The sequence below is a fragment of the Leucopleurus acutus genome (genome assembly GCF_964270905.1).
Source record: "Leucopleurus acutus genome assembly, chromosome: 9".
Classification (NCBI taxonomy): domain Eukaryota; kingdom Metazoa; phylum Chordata; class Mammalia; order Artiodactyla; family Delphinidae; genus Leucopleurus; species Leucopleurus acutus.
In genome coordinates this window covers 62,645,050-62,656,816 of record NC_139144.1, presented here as the reverse complement: position 1 = coordinate 62,656,816, position 11,767 = coordinate 62,645,050, and the positions used below count along the sequence as shown (strand labels likewise).

At 41.0% G+C, this 11,767-nt stretch overlaps 1 protein-coding gene across 1 annotated transcript in view; it reads left to right on the top strand.

The window, feature by feature from the left end:
• Positions 1 to 10,818: 10,818 nt before the first annotated feature.
• SCRN1 (secernin 1) overlaps positions 10,819 to 11,767 on the top strand; it is a 53,089-nt gene continuing 52,140 nt past the window's right edge. Inside the window, exon 1 of the mRNA XM_082845951.1 lies at positions 10,819 to 10,900. The gene's annotated coding sequence lies outside the window, so the exon portion shown is untranslated. The remainder of the gene's footprint in view (positions 10,901 to 11,767) is intronic.

Below are 11,767 nucleotides of genomic sequence, written 5' to 3'. Positions count from 1 at the left end.
GCAATGAATTTGTACCTCTTATCTTATTTGATATACGATATTGCTTACACCTGTAATGCTATTTAGATATCAGTATGCTGTCTCTCCACTGAATTGAGGATATGGGTGATTTCCCAGTGTTGTTTGGAAACTACAAGAGAAGAAGGAACTTGGTGAAATGTTATGGGAAAAAATAACACGTTCTCACCTCTTGTTAAAAAAGCAAATTGTCTGAATGAACCTAGAGATTATCATACTGAGACAGAGAAAGACAAATATTATATGATATCATTTACATGTGGAATCTAAAAATAATAAGAATGAATCTACATACAAAACAGAAACAGCCTCACAGACATAGAAAACAAACTTGTGGTTACCAAAGGGGAAGGCAGGGAGGGATAAATTAGGAGTATGGGATTAACAGATACACACCACTACATATAAAACAGATAAACAAGGATTTACTGTATAGCACAGGGAACTATATTCACTATCTTGTAATAACCCTATAATGAAAAATAAAGAATCAGAAAATATATACATGCATAACTAAATCACTTAGCTGTACACCTGAAACTAACACAATATTCTAAATCTATACTTCAATTAAAAAACAAAAGCAAATTGTCATTATAATAATAACTCTGGGAAAAAATAACAAGGGACTTATTTTCCAGAGATGCAAAACACTTGGCCGTAAGAGTTTTGTTTTGTTTTGGTTTTGTTTCTTACCCACTTTAGTTTGAATTGAAATCTAAAATGTCCATCATGAATATAAATTAATATGCCCATTTGAAAACATTAAAATTATAGTACTTCTATTTCTTAATATCTATAGCATTCTTTTTAGTAGGATTTGCATATTCCCTTTTAGGACAATGAAACCCATACATTCTTACATATGGGTTTGGAGTCTTTATGTGAAGGTAAATTCTTTTCTCTCTTTAAAATATTATTTTGCCTCTGCTTTCAGCTTTGCCTCTGCAACCTCCCTCTCCTTGCTCCAGACTAATAGGAGAAAGAGACCTTAACAAACATTGGATTCATAGCTCAGTCTTCTTCAAATACAGTGAGAGGCATGCTTTGGTTCCTAAAGGCTACAGAAATGTAGTAGTGATTCAAATTTCGTGTACACTACAATCATGTGGGATATGTGTTAAAACTGCAGATTCCTAACCCTTTCCCCAGAAATTGATTAATTTGTGGATTGGGCTCATGGATCTGCATTTTAACCCACTTGATAGACGATACCGATGCAGGTGGTCTAAAAACCTTAATTTGAGAGACAATTAACTTCACTAATTCTCTGCCCTTGAATATACAGTCTCCTATGTTTTTCTCTTCTACGAATATTCTTTTCTGCATTCTGGAAAACATTGGGCATTGGGACAACTAATTGTGCCTAAAAATGAATATACAGTTAAAGGATAAGTTGTGTGTAGAAACCATTTTCCCCAGGGTTAGAAATTTTTTATGACTATGAATTCTTACAGCAGAAAGTTAGATGGTCAGTAAATCTATTTTGTGAACATCTTCTCTATGAGAAACGAGAAAAGAGCTCCAGACTTTCCCCCAATTATTCTATATTATTTTTTCAGAATTATCTACAACCCACCCCTTTAGAAGAATATACAGTTGAGATTTAGAAAAAATGAAACTATTCTCTTAAAAATATAGAGATGTATATATGTGTATATATATATATATATATATAGTGCAAACTATATACTGTATATAAACTATAAACTGTATGTATAAAGTATGTGTATGTATATAGTGTGTGTGTGTGTGTGTGTGTGTGTGTGTGTGTGTGTGTGTATAGTTTTGTACCAAACATAGCCATTGAAATGCTCTCTCTAGTACATGATTTCCTCTCTCTGGAAACTTCTTTACTGTGGAAGAAGTCAAACTTCCTTTTTGTCAATTTGGGGTCTGTCATCCTCTACTTTGCTCAATTTTCTGTGTTTCACTTATAATTTAGGTAAAATTTCCTAGTAGTTCTCCATGTAAAACCAACAATAATCTTTTTTTTTTTACCCCTTTAGCTTGAGGGTTGCCAAGGGGTTAAGTGGCTCCTTTTGATATGCACAGATTATTTTTAGGGAAAGGATAAAAACTGTTGGAAGATTCCCAGAGATCTGCAACACGCAGCATGGTGTCTGTGGATTCCTTTGTTTACCAGTTCTTTGTGTCCCTGGACTGCTAATAAAGCCTCTGGCATAAAATGGATGCCTTTAGTGAGTATGAGTCAGCCAATAATTTACAAAGCCAATCTAAGTGCCTGTGAGCTAGACTACCGTCCATTTTATTTTATGATCTAAAAGCAAATGACATGAGATGTTAGCTGAGGTCTTATTTTAAAAATCCAGAGTAAAGTGAATGCTGTTCCCTTGGTCCCTAATAACAGGTAAATTATATTCCACTTGGGGATTTCTGGGAATTTACAAGTCCTTTTATTAATTTAGAATTCCAGGCGGCAGTAGGATAAAGATAATTTCCTCTTCGGTAAACAGTTACAGTAAAAACAATTCCATGCACAATGTAAATTGAGGTATTGAGGGATAGTTTTCATTATTATAAAGAATGAAGGAAGGGTAGGGAGATCCTTTGGGGCTTAGTTCCAATTTCTTATAGCATTTTCTCATTCACTTGTTGGACTTACTCTGTCGGAGTGCATTTTGTATTAATATAACTCTGAGTTTAATTTTTACCTCTGGGTAGGAGAGTAGGACATTATAACATTCAACCATGTATTGTTGGTTCTTTGCCCTTGTGATCACGTCTCCTGGAATTGTTGTGCAGCTGTTTTGTGCAGTATATGTTCTCTTTGAGACATCCTAGATTTTTAAAAGTTGGTTCTTAAGTTAATAGCTAAATTTAATAAAATGGGTAATTATAATTGTGTAGAATAACCAAGAAGAGGAGTAATACAAGTACGGGAGATTTGCCCTAAGATAAGAGACAGCATTTTACTTGTGGGAAAATAGGGAAGAACTTAAAGAGGATCTTGCAATGAAATTCTCATTTGAATGGCCAGATTTCCTCCCAGCAGAATTGTTCTCTCCAAGTTTTTCCTTGCGCTATTTTGGCTACATTTTATAATATATAATCTTTTACAAAATGTCATGCCACGTACAGTAGTATTCCAGGTTTTCTGTTTTTTTTTTTTTTTTTTTTTGCGGTACGCGGGCCTCTCACTGTTGTGGCCTCTCCCGCTGTGGAGCACAGGCTCCGAATGCGCAGGCTCAGTGGTCATGGCTCATGGGCCCAGCCGCTCTGGGGCATGTGGGATCTTCCCGGACCGGGGCACGAACCCGTGTCCCCTGCATCGGCAGGCGGACCCTCAACCACTGCGCCACCAGGGAAGCCCAGGTTTTCTGTTTCGAATCATAGTCTTTAAAGAAAATTAAAAACAGCCTACTAAAGTTAATTGATTCTCACATTAAGACTGAACAGTAAATCAACTCTACGCCCTGGAATTTTTTTCAAACATTTTACTACTATGGCAATAATTCTTTAAAACTATTAACTTTTATCATTCACCTATCTCCCCTGAACTGGGCAATGTTGTTTGGTTTTCAAAAAAATTTTTTTTGACGTGGGGTATTTTATTTCATTTTTTATAAGAATTAATTTGTAGTACACTGATTTTTTTTTTTACAGTTCAATAAATCTTAGGACATTCACAGAGTTATGCATACATTACCACAATTTTAGAACATTTTCATCATCCCCAAAAGAAACCCTCATACCCATTGGCAGTTACTGCCCACTTTCCCCGCATCCCCTAAGCTACCAGTCTACATTCTCTATGTATTTGGCTATTCTGGAAATGTTCTAATAATTTTTAAAGCTCAATCCTTTCTTTATATTCAGGGTAAAGAAAAATCAATGATCTGATAAATTCATATCATGGTAAAATAATCTCTGCTTTTAATTTTTGTTTCAAAAAATATGAAAAGTGTGGGACTTCCCTGGTGGCGCAGTGGTTAAGAATCCACCTGCCAATGCAGGGGACATGGTTTCAATCCCTGGTCCAGGAGGATCCCACATGCCGTGGAACAACTAGGCCCTTGCACCACAACTACTGAGCCTGCGCTCTAGAGCTCGAGAGCCACAACTACTGAAGCCCACGACCCCTAGGGCCTGTGTGCCGCAACTACTGAGCCCACGCGCTGCAACTACTGAAGCCCACGCGCCTAGAGCCTGTGCTCCGCAACAAGGGAAGCCACCGCAATGAGAAGCCCGCGCACCACATTGAGGAGTAGCCCCCGCTCGCCACAACTAGAGAAAGCCTGCGTGCAGCAACGAAGACCCAGTGCAGCCAAAAATAAATTAAAAATATATATGAGAAGTGCTTTTTGAAATTCAACTAGAACCAAACGCAGATTCCAGCTCTAAGGAATAAATCACTCTACATATGCAAAAAGTCAAATCCTTTGCAAATGTAAGAGCTAGAACCAATGGTATAAGAGATTTATTAAGAATAGTAAAAACCTAGGAACTTGGTTTATGATTAAGGTAGAAAGTCGGTGGAATGGAGGGTAAAGAATAATCAAGAATTTAAAAACTAAAATATCTCTCTATGTCTAGATTATTCTCAATTCTCTGAAATTAATCCAACAAGAAACGAAATAATGCCAGTTTTTTGGTCTTTTATAGAACACAGAAGAGCACCCAAAACAAAATACTCTTTCTCTAGAGTCAGAAACTTCACACATTCTCTCAATAGGTGAAATCATTTTATAATCACTTATAGCATGAAGGAAGTCTTCCTTTAACTGAACCTAAAATTCCTATAGCAATTTAGACCAGACCTTGTTTTTTCTGAAGAATTGGAAAACAACTAATAGTAACTTCTGATAAAGTCATATATTATCTCAAGTGAGCAGTGGTGTTAAAATTGTCAACATAAAAAGCTCAACATTCACAATTCAAAATAAGCTTTCATCTATTAAAAGGTGGCCTCAGGTGTCACTAGAATATTAAAAGCAAGCCCTATTTTAAAACCGTACATAGCATAAGGTGAACCTTTTCTACACATGTAAACTAGGAAAACATATCAGCAAGAAAGGATTGGGTTGAAACTGCTATGTCTGATCAGAGAATCTTCTAGTCTGCCCTTTGATGATCACAAGATGAAGTTTTAGCAATTGTCCTTTAAATTATCTGTACAGTTGGCTAAACGCATGAATGATTCCTAGAGGTGCAGCAATGAATGTAAAGCATATATGATAATTTGTTTCTGAAACCAGGTCCAGAACATTCATGAACTGTTATTTAAAATTAAATAGGAGCCACTCATTGAAACCACACATTCGAATAACTGAACTGATAAACCCATCACCTAATTATATGAGTAGGATTTTACACCTTTTTGCTAAAATACAGTTTATCGTTGTCTAAAGTACATACCTAAAGGACTTGATTGATCATTTAAATTTAAAAAATAATTTTTAAATAGATTTGAATACTTACAATCTCTCAGTGTTGCCTATACTCAACATGCACAATAATTCTGTAAATTGTTTTAAGGGCATTTTAAAGGTTTGTTACCATGGTAACCAAATTCAGAAAACTAACCTCTTAAACATGGTTGTCATAGGATTAAGGCAGATGGCTGACTAATCTTGACTAGTGCTTTTCCTTCTCATTTTCCCATGGTTTCCTGTCAGCTCCCTTCTTTGGTTCTCATAAGATTACATACAAGGCAATTACAGAGGCTTTCTTGCCCATACATAAGTGTCTCATTCACATAATATTGTCTGTCATTCATCCCCATGAGAGTTGCCCAATGACAGATCCTTTTCCTCCTGCTATAATTACACACTAAAAGAAGTACTAAGTGGAAAATATCTCTATATGCAATGTGTTAAAGGCATTTCTCAATTACATGTACTTCGGCTCCTCAAAATTACTGCATTGGGTTCTTTAGACAATAAATAACACTGGTTAGAAGAAAAGGCAAAATCATCATCAATGTATTTTTTTAAGTGGTCTAGGTTTGGGTAACCCTCGTTTATGATCATCTTTTAAACTTGTTTATATTTCCCAACATGCTAGATTAATGTATTTATCTATGCATAACTCTTATGTTACCCTGACAGCAACATACAATATATGCATATATTACTTCTATACTTAATTAATTTCCCTGCTTGCCCCTGACTTCTTGAGAGGTAGGACTGATATGCCTTTTTCACCTTTGTAGCAATAGTGCAATTCCTGATACAGGTGTCCAATAAATGTTTCTTGTTATATCAGTATGTTGAAGAAGTTCTATAAGTAAACTATGCATTTTCAGTTCTTAAAATAATGACTCTAGTTGTACCAGGACATTTGGTTCCTTACGGGCATTAAGATTAGTGTTCCTTGCCTTCCACATCTGCCCATGAAGGAAGAATTGCTATAGGACTTGCTCTCCTATTGGGAACAACTAGAAAACTGGGCAAAATATATGAAACAAATTTTGTCAGACATTGGACAACCAATGAGCAACTGGCAGAGCAGGACTGTGATTCTCAAGAGAAAGGAAACAAATGAGATAAGAGCTACAATTATCCCAGTTTTCTGCTTGGAGGCAATTCCTGAACTATACATGGTAAAAAGGAGGGAAACAAAACAGAGCCCAGTTCTCTTGTGGGGTTGAGGAAACAGAGATCAGAGTTCAGGGAGGTCAAAGCAGCTAGAATTTGTGGGGCAGAGCTCTGGATAAGAGAAAACTAAGCAGAAAAAAACTTCAGAAATTTGCATAAGGGTTTCCTTGAGTCATTGGGTGAATACCAATTGCTGCATGCATATGGTGAATCACCACAATGTTGGGCGAAGAATAACTCCTGAGGAAAGAACAACTACTGGGGAGCTGTGCACAAAAAAATTCCCAGAGCTTACACAAAACTGGGAATTGTCCAAGTTCCTACTAGCCAGAATCCCCTTACTGATTACATGGAACATTCATTAGAACCCGTATGTGAGTCATATCTTAGTAAAGAGTTAAAGTAGTCGTAGAGTTAAAGTTACCCTAGAGCTGTCGTAAACAGTTTATAAACAAGTCTCAAATGGGTGAAGCCGATTCTTAAGAACAAAGTTTACAACCTTTCTTTAAAAGAAATATTTTTAAAAATCCATTACTCAACAACATAAAATTCACTAAGTCTGATATCCAATGAAAAATTATGAGAGAGACAAAGAAGCAGGAGATAAAACAACCAATAAAAGATTAAAAATAGACAGAAATGATAGAAGTAGCATACAAAGACTTTAAAACAGCTATTACAATATAAATATGATCTGAGATTTAAAGGAAAATGTGTATGAGAAATGGATGGTATAAAAGAACCAAATAGAACTTAAAGAGATAAAGAATAAAATATCTGATATAAAACTTTCATCAGCAGGCAGTGGCAGTTAATTCCTTTTACCATGCAGCTTTGCTTCACTCCATCTGGACTTTCCTGAAGCTGTAGGAGATGGTCAGGTCCAGATCTCGACCGGGCCAGGTGAGGTCTGTGGACCTGAGGTGTCCACTGTAAGGATGGAGAGGGACTGAGAGAGTCCTCGGGCCAGAACTGCAAAACCCCCTTTGAAAAAAATAAAAACAAACACAATGCTGCCACATTAAAAATGCTGGGAGAGGAGATTGTGGGGGGGGCACAAAAAAAAGAGAGAAAAAAAAAACTTTAATTGACAGTATTAACCATTAGTATATTAGATTAGAGACTGTAGAAGAAAAGATAAGAAGACTTTAAGAAATATCAAGAGAAATTCAAAATGAAGAGAGAAAAAAGAGTGGTGGGTGGGAAGGGAAAGAATAGATTCTCAGTGATCTGTGGGACAATATCAAGTGGTGTAATGTATGTATAACTGGAGTCTCTGAACTTGGGAGGGATGAGGTACAATGGGTAAAATATTTAAAGATGTAATGGCCAAAATTTTTCCTAATTTGATGAAAACTATAAACGTACAGATCCAAGAAGCTTAGTTAGCCCCAATGGGATAGAAATAGGAAAAAAAACCCAAAACAGAACAAAGTGCATTATAATCATATTGCTCAAAATCTGTGTTATGGAGAAAACACTTAAAAGCAGCCATAGGAGAAAAAAGGACATATTACGTACAGGGGAAGAAATAATCAAACACAGACTCTTCTTCAGAAACTTTGCAAGTCTTGTGACAATGTCTTATGACAATAGAATGGTACTTTTAAAGTGCTGAAAGAAATGAAGCTCTCAACCAAAAATTATGTATCCAATAAAAATGTTTCAAAAATGAAAGTGAAGTAATGACTTTTTCAGACAAAACTTGAAAGAGCTCATTATCATCTAACCTGCACCTACAACAAATGACAGCAATATCAATAAAGATGGGGTGGGGGATAGAAGTATCCTGCTGAAAGTGTTTTGCATTATATCTGAAATTATATTATTTGAAGGTAGACAGTGATAAGTTTAAGATGCATATTGTAAATCCTAGGGTAATCAATAAATAAAACAAGAAGTATGGCTAATAAACCAATAATGGGTATAAGATGGAATATGAAAAATACTCAATTCTTCAAAAAAAGGCAAGAGCAAAAAAACACAAAAAAACAAAACAAGAACAGAACAAATAGAAGTAGCAAGATGTTACATTTAAAACCCATCATATTGATAATTACATTAAATATAAAAGGTCTACACCAGAGTTTCTCAACCCCAATGCTACTGATATTTAGGAACAGATAATTCTTAGTTGTGGGGACTTGTACTTTGCACTGTAGGATGTATAACAGCATCCCTGGCCTCTATGTGCTAGATGCCAGTAGAGGCCTCCCTCACCTCTGCCATTGTGACAGTAAAAATGTCTCCAGACATTGCCAAATGTCCCCTGGGGGCAAAACTTCTCCCGTTTAAGAGCCATTGATCTAAGAACTCCAATTAAAAGGCAAAGAGTGTCTGACTGAATGAAAAGCAAGATCCAATTATATTCTGTCCAAACAAAGACAATCGAATATAAAGATAAAGGCTAAAAGTAAAAGGACAGTTTCCTTGGTTGGCCTTAAATGCACAGTCAGGTCCCTTTGTGCTCCAAGAGTCTATGACCACTACCGCTCTATCCTGCAGTAACTGCACTGATTCCCCCAGCCCTCTCCCACTATCCATTCACTTCTGGCAAACTACAAGCACAGGCATAAGATTCAAAGATGTAAAAAAAGTCTCCTTCCTTGCCCTGCATTCAGTCACCCAGTTCTCCTCCCTGGTGGCATCTACTATTACAGTTTCTTAGGTATCCTTCCAAAGATAGTCCACGCATTTGCAAATGAGTACAGGCATATTTTTTCCCCCACAAATGATAACACATTTACACAATGTTTCTCACATGGCTTCCCCCACCCTTAGCATAGGTTGGAAATCTTTCATATCAGTACATAGAAATAGATCTTCCTCATTTTTTCAACAGCTGGATAGCATTCCATTGTGCTGATGTGCTGTAATTTATTTGAACAGTTCTCTATTGATGGGCATACGCTTCTAATCTTTGCAAGCACAAATAATGTAGCAATGGATAACCTTGTACGCATATCATTTCACACCCGTGTTGGTATATCTGTAGGATAAATTCCAGAAATGGAATCTTTAGGTCAAAGACTATATATGCATTTGTTATTTGGGGAGATATTGCCGAGTTGTCCTCTACGGACTTTATAAAACTTTGATTTTTGCTAATCTGACAGGTGGAAATGCTACTTTGTATATGTATTCGATTTGCAGTTAAGTGAGCTTGAATATTTTTTCACGTGCCTAAGTGGTACTGCATTTTTTTTCCTTTATACTATCTCTTCATATCCATTGAGATGGTCTTTTCTTATTAGTTTATAAAAGGTAAAGTCTGTGTTCCGGTAACAGACGGATGGTCACGTCCTGACCAATGACCTTGACGCCAGCATCAACACACCTGTCACCTGTCTCTGGATTTATTAACCCAGGTTTGGAATCTTGGCTTTGCTACTTGCTGCGTGATCTTGGGCGAGTTGCTTAACCTCTTTGAGCTTTAGCGTCTAAGTATCGGGCATAGGGGTTTCCCTGGTGGCGCAGTGGTTGAGAGTCCGCCTGCCGATGCAAGGGACACGGGTTCGTGCCCCGGTCCGGGAAGATCCCACATGCCGCAGAGCGGCTGGGCCCGTGAGCCATGGCCGCTGAGCCTGCGCGTCCGGAGCCTGTGCTCCGCAGCGGGAGAGGCCACAACAGTGAGAGACCCGCGTACCAAAAAAAAAAAAAAAAAAAAAAGTATCGGGCATAGGGTCTGGCTTGTCAACATGGCGCAGAACCGTACCTTTAAGCCCAGGCAAGGAGTTGGCTTGGACTTGTGACTCAACAAAGTACCGGACACGTTTCTCCGCGGGGAAAGCTTGCTTAGGCACAGAGGCCCGCACGTAGCAACCCAGACGGCGGAGTCCGGGAGAGGCGCCGGAGAAAGCGGGGCCTGGCTCCTTAAAGCCCGAGTTCTCCAGAAAGCCGCAACCCCGCTGTGACCAAGAAATAAAAATCGCGCAAAGAGCGAGCCACGTTCCTCGAGGAGATTCGTCTTCTCAGCCGCCTCTTCTGCTCCCAGGTGCCCCGCCGGGCCAGGCAGAGCGCGGGCGCGGCGCGGCGCGGCGCGGCCCGGGTCCAGCGTGCAGCGGGGGCGGAGGCGGAGGCGGAGGCGGAGGCGGAGGTGGGGGCGGGCCCCGCGGTCACGTGAGCCCGGCCAGCTGTTAGCTGGGGGCGGCGGGCCAGAGCGAGGGGAGTCTGGGGAGGGGGAAGCGCCCGACGGCCGCCTCCGCCACTGCAACTGCAGCCCTCGATGTCGCCACAGTGATCTCAGGCGCGGCACCACCCGCACCCTCGCCGGCGTCAGCATCAGCACCGCAGAGCCGAGCCCGGAGCCCGCAGCCCCTCAGGTGAGCTGTGACGGGCACCCGTGGGAGTGCAGGGAATCTGCGGCTGCTTCCCCCGGCGGGTTTCACCCGGATCCGCCATCGCCGTCACCTGTGCCTCGTCGCCTCCAGCTGTCCCTCCAAACCCGCGGGTGGGAATCCCGCGGATGCTGGCTTGGGCTGTCTGGGGTCTCTAGGGGATCAGGAGAGAGGGGGCCTCAGCCCGGGGTTGAGGTGGGGGACTCCGGCTACAGGCTGCGGGGGCGCAGGAGAGGGCTGCCCCACCCCAGGGCGCGGGCGCCGCAGCCTGGTTGGAACCTGTCCCCGCTCTCCATCCCCCAACCCCATCCTTCCCACCACCTCTTTTGAACTCTCCTCACTCCCCCAGGCCGCTTCTCCTGTGTTTCCATTGCTTGGTATCTCAGTTGCTGGCCCGCTGGGGTGTGTGCTCAGTACGGCCCCCGCCCTCCCCCCCAGACCGCTCCGGGGGTTCCCGGCTCGTACGGGCACACAGCTGGTGGCGGAGCGGGCCAGGCACCTAACCGGTCGCACCTGCCGCGCGGGCGGGCTCGCGGGAACATGGCTGCCTGGCGGGCCTGCTGCCCTTGGCCCGGCTCTGCCCCCGCGTCCGCCGGTTCTGCGGTTGCGGTTGCCGAGTCGTGTCCGGAGGACTACCCTCCCCCTAAGGGCAAACGCGTCGGCTCTTGCTGTTGTCTGCGAGGGCCGAAGGACTTGACATAACACCGCCCTCCTCCTCAAGCCACACCCGGGGCGGATCTTGGGGATGGGGGGGTGTCGGGGCAAGTTAAGGCGGTGGCGCCGGGGCACTTATTGGTAAAAGGCACTCGTATTTCTGAGATGATTATCCACTTCAGTTTGCCTTTGCGCCCT